Raw genomic sequence first — 25,493 nt, 5'->3', positions numbered from 1 at the left:
GTAAATGTTTGTCACTCACTTATGAAAAACTTAATAAACAGAAAATTTAAAAAGTAAGATTTTTTTTTTTGATGGCAGGGCAGTGGGGAATGGGGGTGCATTGGGCACTCCTAATCATTTTGAAAAGTTGGATCCCTTGCTCTGTATTCATCCTTGCCCTGCTAGCTCAAACCCCTCCTCCCATCCCAAGGGGCAAAAAATAGAATGGCAGAAGCCCCCGACTAGTTAAACTTTCACACAGTACATATATACATGTATAGAGATATATATTTAAATTTGAACTGGAATTTTGCTGACTGGTTACCGGCTGGGTTCCACTTAGCAGAGTGGGAAATAATGGGTAGACAGTGTATTGGCGTCAAGGAGCAGGTGCTACCCAGCAGGAAAGTCGCATGGAAAGCATAAAAAGTTTAATGCCGTCATAGACCATTTCAGCATTAATCAGCTTCATCAATCATACTGATTAGATTCATTTTTCTGCCCGCTAACAAGCCAATACAGGCCAGCCTGCGCATCTGCATTTAGTTATGATGACCTAGGCAAGGTCGCTAGTAATCCACGGTGCAATGTTTTATTTTTTTTTCTATCTTTCCTTTCAGTGGGCGATGAAAGTTTCTCAGTCACTGTAACACTGTGCGCATTGTTCTTCATATGTGCGGTTCTTCATCTGTCAGCCTGCAGAGGTTTTTTGCTTTTCCTTGTACAGCTTTCTCTGGTCACTGGGAACAGAGAATCGCAAACAAGCAAAACGATGGGGTGGGAGTGGAGGGGAAGGGCGGATGGATGTTCTCATCCCCTTTCCTCTCAGCAACTTTTTGCTACAGTCATGAGAAACTTTTTAGTTGAAAAAGTAAAAAAAGGAAAAGCTGTGACCACAGGGCTGTGACTAATATTGGAATTTAGCAAGAAATCAGCTCCGGTTTCAAAAAGCTGCATTGCTAGTTTGGGAGCTTTTGCTATGATAAGCTTATGATGAATGACTAGGAAGAATGAGGCTCTTTTATTCTCCTATTCTGTCTTATCTTGCATGGTTGGGAGGGATGGGAAGAGGGTTTCCTGGACTAGTGATAATGAGGAGTGTCAAGCAGGCATGTAGCAAATCGCTTTCCCTTTCCGACACAAGTCAGCTATGTACTGTGTCAGGTCAGCCCCGACCTATATTGGGAAATCTGAGTAGGCAAATAATTTCCTGTTTCACTCTACTGGCCCGCCTTTCTAATAAGGATCATGACACTAATTTAATAGAGTTCTCGGGAGCATTCATTGGCTCCTAAAAAGGAGCATACAAACAAATAAGAACATTTTGGGGTCCACTAAATGTTTTGGAGGTATCAATTTGTCTTACTTGTGTTTTTACTAGGCTACTTCCCTAAGAGGTAAGTGCAACCAGATCTGCAAATCGCACATGGGAGTGACACTCAAAAGGCTTCTCACAGGCAACCCCACATAATGGCAGCATAGAGATATTCATCTTTATTGTTCCCTCTTTGCTGCTAGTCTAGGCCTGGCTGTCGCCATTTTGTACAGAAGAAATTAACAATGGTGCTGACCTTGGTCTGTTGGTGCCTTTCTAGGCAATGCCACTGGTGGGGCAGGAACAGCTGGGGATCAATCCTGCCTTGTGGGAAAAAAACCCCCCCATGGTAAGCGGGTTCAGGGAAATGTGTGTGTGTGTATGTGGGGGAAGGGGGGGGGGGGAGAGAATCAGAGGGGAGGAGCAGGAGGGCTCTCTTTTTTTCTGATGGAGCCCAACATTTTGTTTTGTTTTGCACAGAAGCCAGGGAAAAGGTTTCAAGTTTTAAGGAGCTCCTACATGGACACATTGGGACTGTGTGCAGCCTGATATCCGGAACTATGGGAGCAGCACAGCCCTGCAAGGAGCTTCAGAGGACAGCACCAATACCGTTACGGCACTAGGAAAACTTCAGGAGTGGTGATGCTGGGTGAAGGGCATCCAAGGCTAGAGCTGAAATCATAAAATGCTGCGCTCGGGGGTGGACCCTTGTCCTGGGGCAGAGATGGAACACCTCCTGAAAGGGAACAGGAGGTAACTGCCCCCAGAGGGCAGAGCACTGGAGGAGACAGAGGCCGGGAAGAGCTTCACCACTGGAAGCTCAAGGTCCTCCCGGGAGGAGCCCATAGGGACCCGGACTGCTTGGACTTAGGTGGGCCTCGCAGGGTCTCCTAGGAAAGTGAAAGTCTGGCATGCCCACAGAGACAGGAGGAGCGCGATCGGGTTCAAGGATGGCAACTGGTTAGAGCAGGGAGAACCAGAACAGAGTTGGTGATGACAAGGCGAGGAACAGAGCCAGAATTTGGAGACTAGGTCAGGCAGGCGAAAGGCCCAGTGGTCAGTCCGAGAATGGTCAGGCAAAGCAAGGGTCAGGTACCAGAGGTCAAATGAGGTCAGAGGCAGGCTGAGGTCTTGAGGCAGGCAGGCAGGCAGGAAGGTCCGGAACAGACTGTGGTCTTTGAGGCAGGCGGCAGGCAAGCAGGTCAGGAACAGGCCTAGGTCAGTACCAGTAAGACAGTCCGAGGGTACTACCTGGGTAGACAGACAGATGAACACAGGAACAAGCAGGAACAGGAACTAGGATGCAGGGACGAGTCAGGAACAGAACTGGAACAGAAGGATCCTGGAACGAGACTAGGACAAGCAGGAACAAGTACAAGCGCGGAGGCAATCTCAGAGCAAACCAACCCGATTGCCAAGGCAAGGAAGTGAAGACAGGAACTTCCTTATATCAGGGGATCAATCAGGACGCACCACGGAGCTAGGACCCGCCCTTGGCCCTACATGAGTCCGGGCAGTTGGCGCGCGCATATGGGCGTGGCCAAGATGACCGAGGACGCTGAACCGTGGCATGAGGCTCAGCCACCGCGGGACACCGGGGCCTGGCAGGACTGGCAACTACCGCGAGGGAAGTCGTCCCGGGACCTGCTGTGGGATCATGAAGGTGAGCAGGTCCGCGCGCGGGACGGCTGCGGGCAGATCGCGTAACATTAAAGTGTCATTTGCTGTGATGATTTTTCTTTTTGCGGGGGGAGGGGGGGCAGGTGAGATGGAACCTTACAGCATAAATTAATGTCAGAAGGGACAGTAAAGATCCACATTTAGGGTTGGTCAAAGGTTAACTGGAGTGAACGAAAACCTTCTATTGTGGATGTCACAGAACCAGTGTCATACAACCAAGAGCACTTTCTTCTAACTTTTCATTTGAATGGACTGAAGATGTCAAGAAAAAAGCCCAGGAGATGTGATGCTTGGAGTAGGAATGGCTGAAGCAGCTATTTATGAAGGAGGAGCAGACCAGAGGTAAATTTACAGAATGCCAATCAACAGACAGAGCTGTCAACATTGTCTTTCTATTTGCATTTTCTATCACATACCCCACTATAGCCTTGCAAGCCAGTAATTTTGTTGTAGCCCACACTTTGATCACATAAAGCGCCATCCATCTAGAACCCCACAGGCATTCACCCAGCGAAATGGTGGCAAATCACAACCATTGGGTCATGGCATGCTGTGTCATGAAGCACTACTCTAACATCAGTCACAGGTCAACTGCATATGGTATTAGGGTGTTAATGAGAACTCGAGAAACCTAAACCATAGAATCTCTATGCCTCTCTTCCAGCAAGGTCCCTTTGCCTAGGGGCAGCATCATGACTGCAGAAACATTGAAATCCAAGGCAGTCTCCATAAAAAAAAACAAAAAACTGATCTGCCACTGGGCCTACCTCCGAGATGCTGTCACAAAGTAGGCACCACACTGCACAGGCCAGCTGTACAGAAGCCTCCATTTCCGTTTAAACCTACTTATGGCTTTATAGTGGATGGGTGTTCCAAGGCTAAGATCACATTTCTTTGCCTCCATCCTTCCCATAAATGGATGCACACTTACAATTTTTATGAGGCTGCCCATCACACCCTTGTTCACCCCAGGTGATGGCTTGCCGCACATTTTTCTTTTTTTCACAGACAACATTAGCTCCTTCTCTGACGAAAGGGAGGACAAGGAGGTTAAGTTGCAAGGGGCCCCTTCTTCTGATGCAGCTGCAGGGCAGGCTGGGGGTGGCCATCTGCCACTATCACCTACAGCAGCAGCTCTCCCACAGTTGGCCACTGACCTCCTGCTTTCTATTCATATCCCATCATAAGGCCTCCTTCTGTTTTCCCCTGGAATCTCAGGACGCAGGGTGGGGGAAAGCTTGCCAGAGAATCAGGGCAGAACCCCTTTACCAGCCGTGGGCGTTTTTCTGTTTCATGTAAACCGGAGTGATCTGTATTTCATACAGGAACCTCGGTATATAAAAATTATAAATAAATAAATAAATACATTTTTATATTTTTTTTTATTTATTCATGAACATTTTATTTTTGATAGCTTTTATGTCTGCCTGATTCTTTTGCATGCTAAGTGTCTTTTCACCCCAGAGTCAAGCTTCTGTCAGCACAGCCAACTTCACTTGCTCAAACATCCACACATCTGGTGGGAGTGATGCCATGTCCAGTCCTTTTGGGCAGAGATAATGTCCTATATTGAACAAATGTGTAATCAGCGATTGGTTTTGACTCCTGCCCTGGGGTTAGTAGGCTGGTGGCCAAATACATCCAACATGCGGGGACAACATAAGTTAGTAGTTCACCTACTGCATACAGTTCGCCTCACTGTAGCCCAATTTTGGAAACGATCCCCTGTGATAGATGGTTGGAAGATCAAGGTAGCAGATCTTGAAAAATTGACATGTATGCTAAATGATAAAATGGATTATTATGATACAGTATGGAAACCTTACTGGGATTGGTGAACTTAAGATGACACTGTTGTGCAAGTGAGAGATTCCTCCGGTTAATTTAACTCTTATAGTTATGAGTGCATCTCGCTATAAATTCATGTACACTGGCTAACATCTGTTGTTCATATTAATGAACCATCTCACTGCTTGTAAAACATTTTGTTTTTATTAATCCTTTGTCATGTCCACTTGTGCAGTTCTAAATAAAAAGTTAAAAACAAAACATCCACACAGTGGTCTGCATGTAGCTATGTAGTCTGCTCATTTCAATAGCCTCCATCCTCCTGTCTCCTATCATAACAGCAGGCTCCGTATGTTATGGAGTCTCAATTTAGTGGACCCTTGGGCCGACCTGAAAGAGACTGGGAAAGGTGTTCAATGTCTCTGGTATATGGCAGGCCGGGAGGCAGATGTTCAGGCAGGACATAGAGGAGTTCTTCACCCTGGAAGCTGGTGCTCCCCTGGGAGGAGCCCATAGGAGCCCGGCCGCTGGGACTTAGGCGAGTTGATGATCGGGACTGAGAACCGGAACCAGACTAGAACAGTAGACAGGAACTGTAGCAAGACTCGGATACTGGAACCAGGCAAGAACTGTAGCAAGACTCGGGTACTGGAACCAGGCAGGAACTGTAGCAGGACTCGAGTACTGGAACCAGGCAGGAACTGTAGCAAGACTCAGGTACCGGAACCAGGCAGGAACTGTAGCAAGACTCGGGTACTGGAACCAGGCAGGAACTGTAGCAGGACTCGGATACTGGAACCAGGCAGGAACTGTAGCAGGCAAGCAGGAAACAAGCAGGTACTGTAGCAGGCAAGCAGGAACGGAGCGAGTACCAAGGCAGCTCACTCCGGGGCACGGAGCAACAGGGAACCAGAAGGTAAACCCGTTGCAAGGCCAAGACTGAGTGTCCGCGGCTGGCTTATCAAGGCTGCGGCGTCTGACGTCAGGAACTGGGTGGAGTCACCACTGGCGGGAAATGGCCTAGAAAAGCGCCCAAGTGGCACGCGCGTGCCTAGAGGCAGGGCGTCCATGGGAGGCTTCCCGGCAGCGCGGCCCTCACGGGGACGCCGCCGAACAGGCCGCGAACTAGGCCAACAGAAGCAGGAACAGGTCCAGGAACACAGAGGTAAGGGTCTGGTCGCGGCGCTCGCGGCCAGAACCGTAACACCGTAGATTGCCAGAATGTAAGGATGTCAAGTCTAGGCAAAGCGCCACCGAATGTCCTTACTGTAATGGCCATATCACAACAGAACCATATGTCATGATTTAAGTCTTACCTCCTCTATGTGAAAGAGCTGTATGTGAAGTAAAGCCTTAAACACAGAGATAGCCTTTAGATGGAAACATCTTGGCAGCAGCATCGCACAATGGAGAGATGAGGTGCTGAAGAAATGTGGCCTTGTCAACAACAGGAAACCTTTCAGCAGGGAACAGTTGTCATGTATCTATTTATTTCCAGATATTTGATATTCCGCCATTTTCCAAACTGGTCTCAAAGTGGGTTTTAATCAAATAGGATGATTACTAGGCATACAATGACACATTTGTTCAAGAGTAGGATGTCTAATAGGTATTCAAGTGGCAAATTTGTTCTAGGGTCGTGTGCAGTTTCATTGAGTCAATCTCATACATAGTGGGTATTTCTACCACTAGCAAATAAATTATGGCAAGGTCCGGATAAAGAGCCATGCCCCTGCTTTCTTCCAGAAGATGAGGTAGGAGAGTTCAAGGTGAAGCGGTAGTGGTATCTCATTCCAGATTCTGGGTGCATAACAATTGAAGGGCCACAGTCTTGTACTGTCTGCATCAAATTCTAATCATCCACCTCTGGCTCCCAAATACTGGAAATGTGAAGGAAATTAACAGAGCCCAAATCCAGTCTTACACCATGGTGGCTATGGCAAACCAGGAGATAAACAGATTGCTCAAGTGACTAGAGGCCCAATCCTCACCATCACTGCATACACTAGCTTACCATGAAAGTAAGGGGCCAGCTTTCCACCACTCGGGTCTGAGCTCACAGCTATGAATCCCTTCATTGCCTTTCCAACACAAATGTCTCAAGAAGCTCCACATGCCCATGGAAGTCTGCTAGACTTACAGCATTTCTCTAAAAGCCCCTGTCTTCTACCTGATATGGAAGGAAAAGGAGTATGTGAAGGCTTTCTCAGAAAAGTAGACAGCTGTATGCTATCTGGGACTCTTAGAATTAACCATTACCTTGTCACTTCACCCACCTACCCCCCTATAATGAAGAAGGACACACCCAAGCAACCCTTTAGGGATGTAAAGGCTTCATTTTCTGAAGGAAAAGGCTTCAGAAAATTGGGTAATTGGGTTCCTCACACAAAATATCTAGCATATTGGCCAACTCTTTGCACACATTATATAGAAATACTTACATGTATACTGAAAAGGAAGACCTTATATGTGCATGCATCTGATACAAGAATGCATAGATAGAAGGTAATTATTAGGGCAGAATCTATTTTGAAAAAGCGCACAAGTAAATTCAAGCCCTGTTCTACATGATTACATATCCATTAGGCTTGTATGAAGGTATTCAAGCTCAGGTCTCATTGCCTTTCCTCCAAACAGCAACATGCCTGGAGGTAAAGGACCTCTGCTTAGGAAGCCTAATTTCTAGCCATGTAAGGTGGACCTTTGTATCAGGTAGTGATGACGTTTTACAACATCCTGAATGGGAAGATCTCTAGGAAATGGAATCTTGAGAAAATCTGCCAAAAATTGAACGCAGCCTTCCACAACAATAGAAATGTGCAAGATCTCAGATCTCAGCCATAAGTGGTGAGACCTTAGACCCAAGGAAAAACAGGCCAGAATGAGGTCAGAAGGACACTCCAGCCAGATTACTTTCACCCCAGCAGTAGGAGGGGATGGAAAGCAAGAAATTGCATGCTGAGACATCAGACAAAGTTAGCACTTTTTGAAAGAAAGGCATTAAGGTACTTGCATATAGGACCTACTATTAATTATTTAACAATAGTTTATGGTCCAAAAAGCTGGTAGAGCCTCCAGTCATGGGCAGCACCTTGCAGCAAGCCAACTTTTTTTTTTTCTTTTTTAATAACTTTGTCTTTGCTGAAAACTGTATAATGGTAGCAAAGAGACCTTAGGGTCTGGTGGACTAGAAGGCTGTTTTGTAGCAGGAGGCCACTGAATGTGGCCCCTTTGGCTGTTCTCCACACTTGAAAGGGAGCTCCAGTGTGAGATCTAAGAGAAAGCGAGTTGTGACAGTTTATATACTTTAGCTTCTTGCAGGTGAGAAGGCACACCATGATTGATGTCCCTGGCCCCAGTGGTCTGGCAAGGCCTAGGCACCATTCTACAGTGTTGGCTGAAAATCCTGAGGCATCTAATGAGTCAGAAGAGGAGGTGTTGTGGGATTCTGTAGATGCCAGACACAAGCAGGAAATGGATGAGGAAGAAGATGAAGAGCAGAACGGGGCACCATTGGAGAATAAGCCTAACCCCACATATGGTGAAACACATTCTCTGGATTTCTTTGCATATGAAGTAGATGATGAAAGAAATACACACAGGAGGGGAAAAACACAGATATTAGCCTCGTGAAGATGAGCAGCTGATATTCATTCCTGCAAAGAGTCGCATGTCTGTACAAAATGAGTGATTAGCAGATCTCCTTCTTGGATTACATAAGAAAATACAGGGCATAAAGGAAGTGCTGCAAGAGGAACTGCATGGAGAAATTAATGGCATTAGTTTTGTTTTGAGGGATATACTTTAATGCATGCCCACATGCCAGCCATAGGCAGCATGGACAGATCCCTGGCAGCCACAGGTCCCTTGAATGCTACCTCACCTTGTAGTAGGGATGTTATATCGTTCAAGACGAATTAGGAAATTTCAACGAAACCCAAATGAATTTTCCCCGAAATTTTGGGAAAAATCTGTTTTCGGGTTAGCACGTGCTAACGTTAAAATGTTAGCACGCACTAACTCCTGTTAGTGCGCGCTAACCTGAAATTCGGGTCTTCCTGAATTACAAAGGCCCGAACCGCGGGAAACCGCGGGCCAAAAACAAAGCCTGAACCAAAAGGTTTGGGTTTTGCACATCCCTACCCTGTAGTAACACTGCTGCCATGGTTACAGCCTCCCTCAGTTATTGTTCCACCAGTAAGGTTTGAGATTCCACTGCATACCCAACCCTACCAAGGATGCCTCCTTCCTCTAAGGCTCCACCATCTCTGAGGATGCCTCCTCCTCCAGTAAACATAGGTGCCTTCAAATCCACCTGTCTCTGCAGCAAATAGAATGTCCTTATTTTCTATATCCTCTGATGGGGTGCACCACACCAGAACTGCCAGATCATCTTCCTCTGAGCCCCCCAAAATAAACCTAAGCTCTCAAGTGCCTCCGTCACCTTTGGTGCTCTCCTTTAGCTCTCTCCCCTTGTCACAGTGGCCTCCAAGGGTAAACTCAACATTGATCAAATGCCTTTTCTCAGAAAGACTAGGCAATTGAAAGATACCAGAGCCCCCCCCCCCCCCCGCCACCCATTACAAAAGAAAAAGAAAGAAAGGATGACCTAGAAAAAATAGTGTATGTCCAATGCACATTTATCTCCTTGCTTTGGGTAATAAATGCATATTCACTTCAGAAATGTCTTTGTTTCTTTCATAAACCATGAAATGACTCTGGCACTGTATCTCTTCCCATTCTTCCTTGCCCATACATTTTGCCAAATGAGCTTTGTCCCCTTCAGGAAGAGGTAGGTTAAGTTTTGTTAAGGTTATTAAGCATCCAGATGGCTAAAAAAATGTTACAGACCTTCATAGAATAGTAGAGAAGACAGTCCCTTGATCTATACAGGCAGCAGAAATATGTTTTGAGTAGGTAAAATGTTCTCTCAATGACTACCCACTGTGGGCTCTGTTGCAGCAGTAATCTGCCAAAGTCTCTTGGTGTACTAGGGGGAATCATGAGATGTGTTTTGAGTTGATGTTTTCTATCATCTGTGGAGGATAAGGCAGAGAATAGGAGAGTTAGATATTCCAAAAAGGTTTTCTGTGAGGCTGGACCAGGTAGAGGCTGGAGCAGGCCTCCTGGGGCAAGGAAGTAAGACCACCTAGAGACAGAGGGAGAGGATAGGACAAAGGTTAGTTGCAGAGTAGTTGTTGAAAGAACAGCATTACATACCTAAATGCCAACCCCCAGTGAAGTGGCCTGCCTGAAAGCAGTCATGAATTCCTGATTGTGAGAGGATGTAGGTATCAAGATGGGACCCCAGAAACCAGGACACCACATCCATAATGATCCCAATGGCATGGCAGACCACCTGCATGTTGAGGGAGTGGAAGCCCTTGCAGTTAAGGAATGTGGTTTCATTGCCTGAGGTGGCCTTATAGCCTTGTATGTGCAATTGATAGCCTTCAAAACAGAAGGGAAACATGAAATTTCATATAAATCCATCATGATTTGGTGACGTTACTGTCTACTTTGTGGGAAAGATATATATTTATGTATTTTCCTGAGAAATGCTGCCAGAAACTGATCTATAAATAGGGAAGTGGCTGACTGACTTATTCCAGCCATGACTCCTAGAGGTCTCTAGAAGGTGCTGTTGGTAAAAAAAAGGCCTGAACCATTGTGACCTTGAAGCATACTGATAAGGCATTGCCTCTCTGAGTGGAAGGGCACAGTTCCTTCTCTGACTGCGGACATAGGTACAGTATGGTTTCCTTGATGAATCTGAACCTGTGCAAGACTTGATCTCTTGGATAGATCCAAATAGTGACCTGATCCTATATACTCTCTCTAAGGGGTTCCTCCTTCTTTCTTCTTTTTCAATCTTTGCTCCCTGAGTATCCTCAAATTTATACTACTCATTTTGTCTGTAACTTCAACACCACACACACACACACACACACACACACACACACACACACATACACACACCCAGTCAGTCCCACTCACTTACCTAGTCTGCCCCCTCAGACTGGGTGAGTTTGTGTGGGGCAGACTGTGTGTTTGTATGCATTTGGGGGTGTACACATGCAGTCTGCCCCACTTAGACATACACACATACACACACACATACAGAATCCTCTTTGAAAATCCATTCCTAATGCTGTTAAATGACACTTTTGCTGTATATCCATGTGTGTTAATTAGAAATTATTTATGTAAATGAACAATTTGGGATGGCATGCTAAGTAGCACACAATTCACTAATGCCAGCTAACTAGATGATGGAGAAATTTGACAGTTGCTCAGAAGTGCATAGCTTGGAATGCTGTACCTCTGAAGGACATTAACAAAACAGGGAAGTTAGAGCATCCCAGTAGAGAGGTTGCAATAAATACTAAAGTAGCCCAGCTGCTTTTAGATAAAGTGCAGAGCAGAAAGATTCCAAATTACCCCGTCAACTGATAAGTAGGTACATGAGTAAATGGTCCCCACGTTTGATGCTTTATCCTTAACTTTAGGGTGGTACGGATGTGGGTTCAGTCCAGACGGGCAGGAAGAATAATCTTCTGGGACCCTTGGGCATGTCTATCCACTTTTTATTCTCAATGCTCACATTGAAGGTAGGGGACCTCCAACAGGTGCCAAGCAGTCCAAAGAAGGAGCAATGAAGGCAACAGCAGCAAGAGTAGGAAAATCAGGAGCACCATTCCCTGCAGTGCAAACATGGTGTTCAAATAAAATAGTCTTTACTGTAACTTAAATAAAATAATCTAAGCCACAGTACCAAAAATACAGAATAGCATAAAACTATAATAGCAATGAAGATGATTGTAAGTTTGTCCATCTTAGGTGTTACCTCCTTTGTCACTTCTCTTGCACTAGGGATATGCATTCGTTTTTCACGAATTAGGCAATGTCAACGATATGGTCTAATTCGTCACGGTTTGGTAGCACAGATATACAAAGTGATTTTTGCTGAATTTTCGGCACGGAGTTACTGTGCACTGCATATTTCTTAGTGCGCAGTAATACCAATTAGTGCACACTATTTCTCTAGCTAATGATCTCCTCATGAATTGATACTTTTAAATTTTTAAGTAGCATTTTTTTAGTGCGCACTAACATTAGTTACAGCACACTACTACATACTTAGGGGCGGATTTTAAAAGCCCTTCTCGCGTAAATCCGCCCGGATTTACGCTGGCTGCACAAAATCGGCAGCCTTGCGCGCGCCGATCCTGGATTTTAGCAGATACACGCAGCTACGCGCGTATCTACTAAAATCCAGCGTACTTTTGTTGGCGCCTGGTGCGCCAACAAAAGTACGCGAAGGCGCACTTTTTTAAAATCTACCCCTTAGCGCACTGTAAGTTCTATTAGGGTACACTAACTAACCTGTTAGTGCGCACGAACTAACCTGTTAGTGCGCACTAACGGGCCTTAATGCGCATTAACATCTAGCTAGTGCGCACTATCTCGGTCAGTGTACTGTGCACTAATATGGAGACAGTGATTGTTAGAGCACTAACTAGTGTGCACTAACGCACTTCTTTGAAAATTGCGGGAAAATAAAACCACACCGTGGGAAACGGAAATTTCCCACAGAGCACCCAATCTGAAGCCCAAACCAAAATGTTTAAATGAAGCACATCTCTATCTTGCATCATTATCCATGGAGAAAAACTGCTCCTTTTGCAAGTTGGGAAAACAGGATTGGGGTTCCAGCATAAAATCAATCAGAAAATAGAAGAAAATCCCCAAGCACAAAAACTGCAGGACAACTGTCCTCCACATACAAAAACATTCAACGTCATTGGTCCAAAATTTAGCTTTTCTTCAAACTGGAAGAACTGTATCACTATCTCAATGGGTGTAGCCCTTTGAGTCCTTGTATCAATAAGTATCAAAGCTTCACACCCCTAATTCTTCAGGTTTCTCAGCAATCAGACTCTTGCTTCAAATCCTCACTCTTGTCCCTAGTCCTCAGGATTCCTGGGGGCATGCCCTTCCCTTCAAACTGGTCAACTCCAGTCCCACAAATCCTTTAATCCAAACTCTTTTAGTAGCAAAAATACTTCAATTGGTGAGGAAAGGCCCACTCAAAAGTACTCAGTCTCTTCCTTCTAAGACCCTATGGATAGCCCCAAACATCTCTCTCCTAGATCTTGGGAGGTTCCAAAGCTCTCCAAAAAGTATTTGAAATCCTGAGGGGGAATATCAATATTCTAACTCTTTTGTTCTGAAATCCTAGGGGGATCTCTAGCTGCTTTCTAGTGGCTCCTTCATCCTCGTCTAACCCTCTGAAGTTCTGGGCATGCTCCTAAGCAATATATATCCCAGATGCCATACCGTAAAAAGATCAGGTTGTTACACAGGAAGGAATCAAAAAATACAAAACTCCTCCTATAGATACTGAATATTCAAACTACAAGGGCAATATTAGTGACTGCTTAGATCCCCATGACAGGAAAAATATACTTTGAAATGTCTGTATGCAAATGTTAGAAGTCTAAAAAAATTAGACGGGAGAGTTACAATGTAGCCGTGGATATAATTGGCATCTCAGAGACCAGGTGGAAGAAGGATAACCAATGTGACATTGTGATACCAGATATAAATGATATCACAATGATAGGATGGAGCAAATTGTTAGAGGGGGTAGAGCTTTATGTTAAATAGTGATGTACATAATCTTATCTGAATAATTTTAGGGCAAGTATTTTTTAACCAGATTTATTTTTTCTTACCCTTCTTCAGTTGGGGTCACCTTCCCAGACCCAGAGAACACTCGATTCACTCAATATCGTGTGTGTTATAAAATCCAGGGTCGGCGCGTGCAAGGGGGTGCACACTTGTGCACCTTGCACGTGCCAAGCCCAAGGGGAGCCACGATGGCTTTCCCTGTTCCCGAAATCTGAGCGGCCTTGGAGGAAACTTTTTTTTGCTTCCCCCCACCTTTCCTTCCCTTCCCCTATCTAACCCACCCCCCCAGCCCTACCTAAATCCCCCCCCCCACCTTATTCCATGGGATTACGCCTGCCTCTGGCAGGCATAACTTGCATGCACCAGCCAGCTGCCGGCGCGCGAACCTCCGGCACGGCCACTGTGCCGGAGGACTCGGTACCGCCCCTGGACCGCCGCCCCACCATCGGACCGCCATTTTTTCAAAGCCCCGGGACATACGCGCGTAACCCTTTGAAAATCTACCCCTCTATTTTCATGCAACAAAACTTAAAAGATCTGTTGCGGTCCCGACCGCCTCCCCCTTGTTCGGGGTCGGGTCCGCTTACCTTCGCCTCGGTCCACAGAGGACCGCGCCGAGCCTCCGGTCCAGTAGGCTGCCAGGCCACTGCCTCGCCACGTGGAGAACGCCATCCAGGCCGCCAGAAGCTCCGCCCCTCTCGTTGCCTCACGCGCACGTCAACCACACAAGCCCCAGCAAAGGTGAGGTTGCTGCAGGGAGCGGGAGGGCGACAAGAGGGACGCCGCCAGGAAGTGCAAATATTTAAAGGGAGCTATAGCCACCCTCTGATAGGCCTGATGCCTTTTAGGGGGCGCGGTTAACTCACCGCATGGTGTCCTTTGCAGAAAGGTTCCCTTTATTATTTATTTATTTCTCTCTTCTCTTCTGCTCCCTCGCTCTGCATGGCTCACCCATCGATGGTTTGTGAGTGGGCTCTTGCCCCGAATGGGCCGTGCCAACCGCGCAAGCCCCAGCAGAGGTGAGGTTGCTTTATAGTAAAATGTTCTCCTGTTGAACAGGTTCTAAAATATTTTGATCCTCCTCCGCGCTGCAGGCGTCCCATTTGCTTGCTGAAGAGGGCGCAGAACCGAGTCCAGCAGAGACCCATCGCATGCTGAGCGCCACCGGCCCCGCTCGCTTCGTGAGCAATCCCCGCAGGCACCTGCCGCTTTGCACGCGCCGCCCGACCCACGGCTGCAGCATCCACGCGACTATAATTGTGGCTTGCAAATTTTCTATTTCCTTATATAATATTAGGTGTTTTTGCTGCATTTTTTTAAACCAGTGTCTCATGTACTTTGAACTATAGTTTCTCCAATGACCGCACTATGGTGACTTTTATCGTCTCCCTTCTTTCCAGTCAGGCATTGGCCTGGGCATTTCTCAGACTTCTTGGGACAATTTTGAAAGATTTTTATGACCCCTGCTGCTCCTCCTCTACAGCCTTGGACTTGCTCAGTCTCCTCCAGAGTTTCAAAATGATGCGAGAGTATGCTATTCTGTTCCAGATGCTGGCCTTTGAGCTCCAATTTAATCAGGAAAATATAGTGGCAGTCTTCTGGAAGGGACTCTCTGAGCATATCAAAAATGAACTAGCAGGATGGGAAGTTCTTCCTGGTCTGGATGACCTTATTGCTTTGCTTATCAGAATTGATGTGCAGTTTCAAGAAAGGGCATGTGAGAGAGATGCCTCACACAAGAACCTCCGTTTGGCACCATGCTTCCAGAGACTGATGCTGGTGTTGCCTAAGGGTTCCAATGAGGAACCCATGTCACTAGGCAGATCCAAAATTTTGGAGAAAGAGAAACGATGGTACATGCTCCTGAACCTCTGCCTATATGTGCCAGGTCTGGACACTTTGCCACCCATTATCCCAAAAATCAGGGAGACTTCAAAGCCTAGGACTGATTGGGTAGGAGGCCATGGGTTCCACTCACTCCATTCCTTCTATGCAGATCATCATGCCAGTAGAAGTGCAGTTTGACTTTGAAGAGTTCAGCTCCAAGGCATGTCTTGATACTAAGGTAGCTATAAATTTCATTGATGAAACATTGGTGAGGCATTATGGCCTCTCAGTAATCTGGCTGGAACCCCAGTAACCATTTCATCTGACTATGGGGAGCCTCTGCCTTCTACCGTTCCTCTTACCATCAAGACCGGAATATTGCATCAGGAATGAATATCCTCCTATGTGTTGCCTAGATCCGTAAATCCCATAATCCTGGGGTTATCATGACTCCAACAGTATAATTCCAGTATCAACTGGCCTCTTGTTCAGATCACCACCTGGGAAACCAGTTGTTTCCAGCAATGTCAGCAGCCCATGCTGCCACCTTTAACCCTTGCCCTTTCTGCACTACCACTGCTACTGGGCCTTCCCTGGCCCTATGTGACTTTTGCTGATGTTTTCAACAAAAAACAAGCAGAGAGTTTTACCTCCTTACTGAACCTATGATTGTCCTATTGACCTCCTTCCTGGCAAGACAATAACCTTAGGAAGGGTATATCTCTTCTCAGTCCTGGAAACACAGGCCATGTCAGATTATATAAAGGAGAATCTTGAACGAGGCTTCATAAAACCTTCTACCTCTCTGGCAGGTGCTGGTTTTTTCTTTCTGGGCAGAAGGATGGCTCACTCTGGCCCTGTATTGATTATCGTGACCTGAATGCTATCACCATGAGAAATCGGAACCCCTTATTTCTGAGCTCTTTGACAGGCTTTGGGCGGCAACTATTTTCACAAAGCTGGTTCTCCGTGGGGCTTGCAACCTTGCAAGAATATGTGAAGGGGATGAAATGAAGATCACGTTCAACACCCGAGATGGCCACTATGAATATCTGGTTATGCCTTTTGGGCTATGGTTATTGTCTTCTAAAACATGTTCAATGAGAGTTTTCGAGATTTACCAAACTCATGTGTCCTTATGAACCTAGACAATGTTCTCATCTACTCCCAGTTCCTCAAGGACCACAAGCCAATCTGCACCCTGATCCACCAGATTCGTTTCATACAACTCTTGAATATTCATTTTGACATTACATTTCAGTTAAAATATTCAAGAGTTATGTAAATATATGATTGAAACTGATATGCTTTTCTCCACATAAAAACAAAACTATAAAAAGGAGAGGAGAAAAATATCTCTCACTCCCTTCTCCCTCCAGGCTACCATAGATCCCTACACAGAAACTAAACACTAGTTAGCAGAAAATCTCACCTCAGTCACACATGCCTCACTAAATACAGAATGAGATGACCATAAAAAAGTATAAATAGAAACATGCTGACAAAAACTGAACTAGAAACTTCAATAAGTCAAATTCTGTATGCAGTGCAACAATGGAAAAATAGAAAACATCAAACAAAAAAAATTAAGAAATATAAAACATCAATCATAATAAAACCATACCATACCAACAGCTGATGAATAGAATAGCATCCAATATTTAAAAGCTCTCACACAAATGATTTAAAATTTTTCAAACATCAAAAAAATATTACAAAACAGCAGACACATCAAATAACACCTAATAATTAAAACTTCTAAGGATAAAAAAAAACCTCCTGTCTATACATGGGAACGTTTGATTTCCAGTTACCCTGAGATTTTCATAAATTTAGTTGGGGTTGGGGAGGGGGCACACAAACCTTCTCCTCTCTCACATACATACACACACACATAATCGTTCTCTCTTTCTCTTTCCCCCACATGCAATCACACACATGGTCGCTTTCTCCCTCCCACATGCAATCACATACACACGCTCTCTCTCTCCCCACATGCAATCACATATATATTCTCTCTCCCTCCCATATGTAATCACACACACACTTTGTCCCTCCTGCATGCAATCTCACACATGCTCTCTTTCTCTCACATGCAATCACATGCTCTCTTCCCCCACAAGTAATCACACATACATGTTCTCTCTCTTTCTCACATGCAATCACACATATACATACACATGCTCTCTCTCTCTCTCTCTCTCTTTTTCTCATATGCAGTTTCATACACACACGCATATGCTCCCTCTCCCCCACATACAATCACACATACCATGCAGACCCCCTACCCATCCACACTGGTTCACAACTCATACACAGGCTCAGACACTCACCCACAGGCTCACACATACACTTTCATGGTCTGGGCCTCTTCTTTAGCTACTAGGAGGATGAATACCACTGGTGGTTGCTGGGTCCTCCTTCTCTTTTTGACCACCATGGGATGGGCTCTGCAGTGGTCTTTCAGGCATCTTAGTCTTCAGCTGCCAGTGAGATGAGGTTCACTGCCAGCCCCTGGGTCCTCTCTTTCTCTCTTGCTGCCACTGCAGTGGCCTTGCAGATTGTGGGGTGGGCAGCAATAGCAGTCACATTTAAATGAGCATCATCTCCTGCTGCCATGGAGCCAATCTCGTGATAAGAGCTGTGAGACTGGCTCTATAGCAGTAGATGACATTCATTTAAATGCAACTCTTGCTGCTGGCATTGGGGATGTGGGGTAATGTATCACCATCTTGTAGGCCACATATGAGACTCAGGGCTGCCTGCTTGAATCAGTAGTGGTAGCTGGGGATTGGTGTCCCCACTCATCAGCTATTCAATGCCGTGCCATACTACTGCTGCTGTGCCACTGAAAGTAGCCTCAGGTGCCATTGATGCTGAGTATTATAGGTTGCCAAACCCTGATGTAGAACTTTATTTTTCATAGTTTCTTATATTTTTGGTCTCTTAAAGAGGCAGCCAGGGGTGAGCGGGGTATTTGACACATTGGGAGCAGGGTGCTTTATGGCCACTGCTGACCCTTTAAGAAGAATCCTGGAGACATCAGGATGGGCGTTAGCATCCTTATGGTTCCAGGAAAAGTTAGTTACAGCTCCTGAATAGTAGCTAACTTTTCAGAAAATAACAAGACTTGCCTTATCTGAAGCAAGCTGTGTATTATATTTAAATAAATTTAGGTACTTATGAGCTGCTTTAGATGCATTTGCAAAGCCTATGCATGCAAAGTAACTCATTTAAATATGCACATTTTTTGTGAAAATATCACATCATATTTCCACAATAAGCATATATCATGCAATGCACAGCATTTTTTGCATAATAAATGCTGTTTTTCGCTTATCGTTAAATGCTTATCATGGCTTAGTACATCTACCCCTTTGATTGTAAGCCTTTTGGAGACAGGGAACTACCTACAATACCTGAATGTAACTCACCTTGATCTACCAGTGAAAATGCATGAGCTAAATAAACAAATACAATAAATACAAAAATTAAAGATAGCATGTTCATGCATAACACTTAGAGGAATGAAAGTAGGATATCATACTTATATATTCCACTCAGGAAAAAGCTGTGGGACTTAGGTAAATATGTCTAACAGAAGACGCAGCCCTCACACAGTCAGTAGTTGGCAATAATCACTTTTATTCTCACTTAAACCAGACAATTAGCAATTGCAAATATATGCAAGTAACAGACTTAAGCGCGCCATTTTGGCAGGTTCTAAAATAGCAACTTATACAGCTAAATGTTGGCCTTGCCCCAGAATGCCCCTACACTGCCCCTTTTTACATGCGCTATTTTGCTCACGCACGCAGACATGCACATATGGACATGTATGTGGACCTTTTATAAAGTACATAGTGTTCGCGCACAGGCCACATTCTCGTGTGGGTGGTCCTTTCTGCATGAACATCTCTTAAAATTCACCTTACATGGGGCAGCAAATATTGTAAGAGGCCATTTCTGTGGGTAAAACCCTCTTTACCCATGGAAATGCCTTTCTGTCCAAATATCTAATGTCAAAATATATATCTCCTGCACTGGGTTCACTACAGGTATCCTATATTATAGAACAAGCCGTTAAGCCCGTTAAAACGGGCTACATAACATTTTTTTTCAGTCCATTTTCAAACACAGCCCCTCTCATCTCCCCCTCACCTCCCCATCCCCCTCTCCCCTCCCCCTCTCCCCCTCTCCCCCTCTCACCTCCCCCTCTCCCTCTCACCTTCCTCTCCCCCTCTCACCTCCCTCTCTCCTCCTCTCACCTCCCTCTCTCCTCACCTCCCCCTCTCACCTCCCCATCTCACCTCCCCCTCTCTAACCCCTCCCCTCCCCCCCTCCCCTCCCCCTCTCACCTCCCCTCCTCTCTCCTCCCCTCCCCCTCCCACTCTCACTTCCCCTCCCTCTCCCACTCTCACCCTCCCTAACTCTCACCACCGAGTTCACAGCTCCTCCCCACCCCCGCTCCTCCCTCTCCCTCCCTCCCTCACCACCGAGTTCGCTGCTCCTTGCCGCCCCCTCCCCTCACCACCGAGTTCACTGCTCCTGGCTGCCACCGCTGCCCCCCTCCCTCCCTCACCACCGAGTTCGCCGCTGCTCCTCGCTGTCGCCGCCGCCGCTCCTCACCGCTGATAGAGCTCCTCGCCGTCGCCATGTTTTTTAACAGCTGACGCTCCCCTTGACCGACGTGCTTGCCCGCACATGCGCGGTAGAGCTGCTCTCTACTGCGCATTTGCGGAACGTCGGTCAAGCTTCATTTATCTAGTTAGATTATACACAATATACCTGTATTTCCACATTAAATGTATTTAAATACTTTATTACAATATTCATTAAAAAACCATACATAACACACCCTAAATTACCATTCACCCTCTAATTCATTCATCTAAACAACATGTAATAAAATACACCCTAAAACCTCTCCTTAACATCATATACATAATATGCACTTAAATACAATTGATATTAATACAATGTAAACATACCCCTCCAATTACACATTTTCAATCACATATCTCAGCTTGTTTATCACAGATGTTTTTCACACATATTAAATTTGAATACAGGTCTGAACTTGTTCTTCACAAAATATTTCCTTTTATTTCATCACAAACATCTTTCACAAAATTTTTCTTTTATTTCATATCCTCTCAATTATTTTTTCGTCCCTTTCAATTGCTGTCCCGACAGGAAGCTCCTGTTTCACCCTTCAGTTTCTTCAGGGGATTAGCCTTATACTCAGACTTGAAAACTCCTGGAGAACATTCAGTAAATCTGTATCGCCAATCACCTCATGTATCAAACTTTTATTGCCGATCCTAATGAAATCAAAGACACCTTAAATGAAAATCAACCCATTATAATAAATGATTCCAATTTTACCTTCACCATTTACCTTTATAAATTCACCCCATACTCCCTATATTGTCCAATAATTTTAAACAATTTGACTATTTTAAATATTTTAAAAAAACTACTCTCCTAGTCATTGTTTTTTGCGTCACCACACTCACCTTTCTTCCACTCGCTAAATCAATTCTCAATCATCTTCCATTTCCTCATTGTTTCAAACAACTTATTTACTTGACCTCTGAATCGCTTCTCCACTATATTGTTTCAAAGAACAAAATATGGTAGAAGAGCACAATAGATAAATACCACATACCCGATCCCAAAAGGCACTCAGTATCCACTCCACAGTAAACCCATCTACTAACCTGAAATCACTTTTTACTACTCCCCGAGCCGTACTACTTCAACTGTTCAGAGTTAACATCTTCCAGCCTCTCTCCACCTCACTATTTCACACAGAAAATACAGTAAAAATTCAATAAGAGGCTACCAACATCCCCACTCAAAACTTACCACAACTGCCCTCATATCTCAAAAGCAGACAACTGCTGATTCCAACATACCTCTCCTTCTACCAGCAAAAAACGCTGCGGCTGCGCATAAACTCAAACTACCCTACCTCTTTTAAATGTCCACATGTAACCACGTCATCTAACGTCTTCAACGTGACTCTTCAACGTGTATATGATGTTAAGGAGAGGTTTTAGGGTGTATTTTATTACATGTTGTTTGGATGAATGAATTAGAGGGTGAATGGTAATTTAGGGTGTGTTATGTATGGTTTTTTAATGAATATTGTAATAAAGTATTACATACCCCTTTTATTAAATGAATACGCTCCATTCTATATCTTGATTCAATCCCCCTGGTTCCACTGTTCCCCAACTATATATGAATCGCTGTTCTTTTTGTGTCAAAATTTTTGAAATATTCCCACCTCTCTTCAAAATCATTTGGTACAATACACAAAATCGCAAATCCTCTATTTTATGACCCTTCTTTTGCCAATGATTAATTAATGGCGCATTTTCCTTCTTTATGCGAATATTGCTAAGATGTTCCAATATTCTTACCTTGATATTTCTCTTACGGGCGGATTTTAAAATCCCTGCTCACGTAAATCCGCCGGCGCGCCTATTTTCCATAGGCCGCCGGCGCGCGCAGAGCCCCGGGACGCGCGTAGGTCCCGGGGTTTTTGGAAGGGGGCGTGTCGGGGGCGGGACCCGATGACGCGGCGTTTCAGGGCGGGGCGCGGCGTTTCGGGGGCAGGACCGGGGGCGTGGTGCCGGCCTGGGGGCGTGGTCCAGGCCTTCGGACCAGCCCCCGGGTCGGAGCACGGCACGCCAGCAGTACGCTGGCGCACGTAGATTTACGTCTGCTTCTCGCAGGCGTAAATCTACGGACAAAGGTAAGGGGGGGTTTAGATAGGGCTGGGGGGGTGGGCTAGGTAGAGGAAGGGAGGGGAAGGTGAGGGGAGGGCGAAAGAGAGTTCCCTCCGAGGCCGCTCCGATTTCGGAGCGGCCTCGGAGGGAACGGTGACAGGCTGTGCGGCTCGGTGCGCGCCGGCTGCCCAAAATCGGCAGCCTTGCACGCGCCGATCCAGGATTTTAGAAGATACGCGCGGCTACGCGCGTATCTTATAAAATCCAGCGTACTTTTGTTTGCGCCTGGTGCGCAAACAAAAGTACGCGAACGCGCTTTTTTAAAAAATCTACCCCTTAGTTTGTCCTATGTAAAATAGTTCACAGGGGTACATAATCAAGTAAATTACTTGTTTAGATTTACAATCAAAACGTCTAGACAAACAATATATTTCACCTGTCAATGGAATTTGTAAGGATTTAATCTCCTGTACATATGGGCACGCTGCACAACCTCCACAAGTACACTGACCTATCCCCTCTGTATCTTCACTTACACCTGGCAATACCGTAGATGTCAACATGTCTCTCATAGACCTCTTTTTTCTAAAGATCGGGGTTCCCGGATCACCCCATCATCATGCAATACTGACCAGCATTGATTTACAATTGTCTTGATATTAAATCCAAGGTGAGAGAACGGAAGAGTACAAACTATTCTTGTTAAAGGTACCTTTTGTCCTGTAACTAATAAATTTTCTCTATTAGCATACAACGCCCGTTTAAATGCTCTCTTAATAATTTTTTTCGTGTACCCATGCTCCAAAAATCTGTCATCTCCTGTGCTCTATCCCTGAATTCATTAACAGTAGTATATAAATGCCTGAGTCGCAGAAATTGACCCACTGGTATGTTTTCCTTCAATCGTTTCGGATGGAAACTAGAAAATTCCAATGTTGCATTTCTATCTGTTTTCTTCCTGTAAATTGTAGTATACAATTTATCCTCAGCTTTATACACCTTCATATCCAAAAATGATATACTCTGTTTATCCTCATTAAACTCAAATTTTAGGTTGCTATCTTTAGAGTTAATCCAAGCTTTCAACTCCTCTAATCTTTGATCTGTCCCCTTGACACAAAAAGAACAGCGATTCATATATAGTTGGGGAACAGTGGAACCAGGGGGATTGAATCAAGATATAGAATGGAGCGTATTCATTTAATAAAAGGGGTATGTAATAGGTAATTGAATGGTGCTCTAACAAAGAGACACGTTGAAGACGTTAGATGACATGGTTACGTGTGAACATTTAAAAGAGGTAGGGTAGTTTGAGTTTATGCGCAGCCGCGGCGTTTTTTGCCGGTAGAAGGAGAGGTATGTTGGAATCAGCAGTTGTCTGCTTTTGAGATATGAGGGCAGTTGTGGTAAGTTTTGAGTGGGGATGTTGGTAGCCTCTTATTGAATTTGTTCTGTATTTTCTGTGTGAAATAGTGAGGTAGAGAGAGGCTGGAAGATGTTAACTCTCTGAACAGTTGAAGTAGTACGGCTCGGGGAGTAGTAAAAAGTGATTTCAGGTTAGTAGATGGGTTTACTGTGGAGTTGATACTGAGTGCCTTTTGGGATCGGGTATGTGGTATTTATCTATTGTGCTCTTCTACCATATTTTGTTCTTTGAAACAATATAGTGGAGAAGCGATTCAGAGGTCAAGTAAATAAGTTGTTTGAAACAATGAGGAAATGGAAGATGATTGAGAATTGATTTAGCGAGTGGAAGAACGGTGAGTGTGGTGACGCAAAAAACAATGACTAGGAGAGTAGTTTTTTAAAAATATTTAAAATAATCAAATTGTTTAAAATTATTGGACAATATAGGGAGTATGGGGTGAATTTATAAAGGTAAATGGTGAAGGTAAAATTGGAATCATTTATTATAATGGGTTGATTTTCATTTAAGGGGTCTTTTATTTCATTAGGATCGGCAATAAAAGTTTGATACATGAGGTGATTGGCGATACAGATTTACTGAATGTTCTCCAGGAGTTTTCAAGTCTGAGTATAAGGCTAATCCCCTGAAGAAATTGAAGGGTGAAACAGGAGCTTCCTGTCGGGACAGCAATTGAAAGGGACGAAAAAATAATTGAGAGGATATGATATAAAAGAAAAATTTTGTGAAAGATGTTTGTGATGAAAATATTTTGTGAAGAACAAGTTCAGACCTGTATTCAAATTTAATATGTGTGAAAAACATCTGTGATAAACAAGCCGAGATATGTGATTGAAAATATGTAATTGGAGAGGTATGTTTACATTGTATTATTATCAATTGTATTTAAGTGCATATTATGTATATGATGTTAAGGAGAGGTTTTAGGGTGTATTTTATTACATGTTGTTTAGATGAATGAGAGGGTGAATGGTAATTTAAGGTGCGTTATGTATGTTTTTTAATGAATATTGTAATAAAGTATTTAAATACATTTAGGGGTGGATTTTCAGAGCCCTGCTCGCCTAAATCCGCCCAAAACCGGGCGGATTTAGGCGAGCAGGGCCCTGCGCGCCGGTGAGCCTATTTTACATAGGCCTACCGGCGCGCGCAGAGCCCCGGGACTCGCGTAAGTCCCGGGGTTCTCCGAGGGGGCGTGTCGGGGGCGTGTCGGGGGTGGGCCCGGTCGTCGCGGCGTTTCGGGGGCGTGTCGGCAGCGTTTTGGGGGCGGGTACGGGGCGTGGCTACGGCCCGGGGCGGTCCGGGGGCGTGGCCGCGCCCTCCGTACCCGCCCCCAGGTCGCGGCCCGGCGCGCAGGAGGCCCGCTGGCGCGCGGGGATTTACGCCTCCCTCCGGGAGGCGTAAATCCCCCGACAAAGGTAAGGTGGGGGCTTAGACAGGGCCGGGTGGGTGGGTTAGGTAGGGGAAGGGAGGGGAAGGTGAGGGGAGGGCAAAAGGAAGTTCCCTCCGAGGCCGCTCCGATTTCGGAGCGGCCTCGGAGGGAACGGGGGTAGGCTGCGCGGCTCGGCGCGCGCCGGCTATACAAAATCGATAGCCTTGCGCGCGCCGATCCAGGTTTTTAGCAGATACGCGCGGCTCCGCGCGTATCTACTAAAATCCAGCGTACTTTTGTTTGCGCCTGGAGCGCAAACAAAAGTAGGCCTATTCGCGGAGTATGAAAATCCGCCCCATAATGTGGAAATACGGATCAAATATCTAATGTGACATACATTTGTCTATCAATGTCTGTAAACCTCCTGTGTCACACTTATTGCACAAAAGCATTCTTCCTTTAGAGGAGTTGCTAGCACAATACAATCCTATGCAATAAGATCCAACATCCATCACTGACATTTCCCATCTTTAAGAATGCCACCTTCAGCAGCATGTGTGAAATATAATCGTATGAGCAAAGCTTTTAAATCATTAGTAAACAGAGCCAGTAGAGCTGCTAGTTTTAAAAATACCAAACATTATTTATAGTTCATTACGTTTCAAAGGAAAA

The sequence above is a fragment of the Rhinatrema bivittatum genome, chromosome 1, assembly GCF_901001135.1.
Source record: "Rhinatrema bivittatum chromosome 1, aRhiBiv1.1, whole genome shotgun sequence".
Lineage (NCBI taxonomy): Eukaryota > Metazoa > Chordata > Amphibia > Gymnophiona > Rhinatrematidae > Rhinatrema > Rhinatrema bivittatum.
This window is presented reverse-complemented; position numbering follows the sequence as displayed.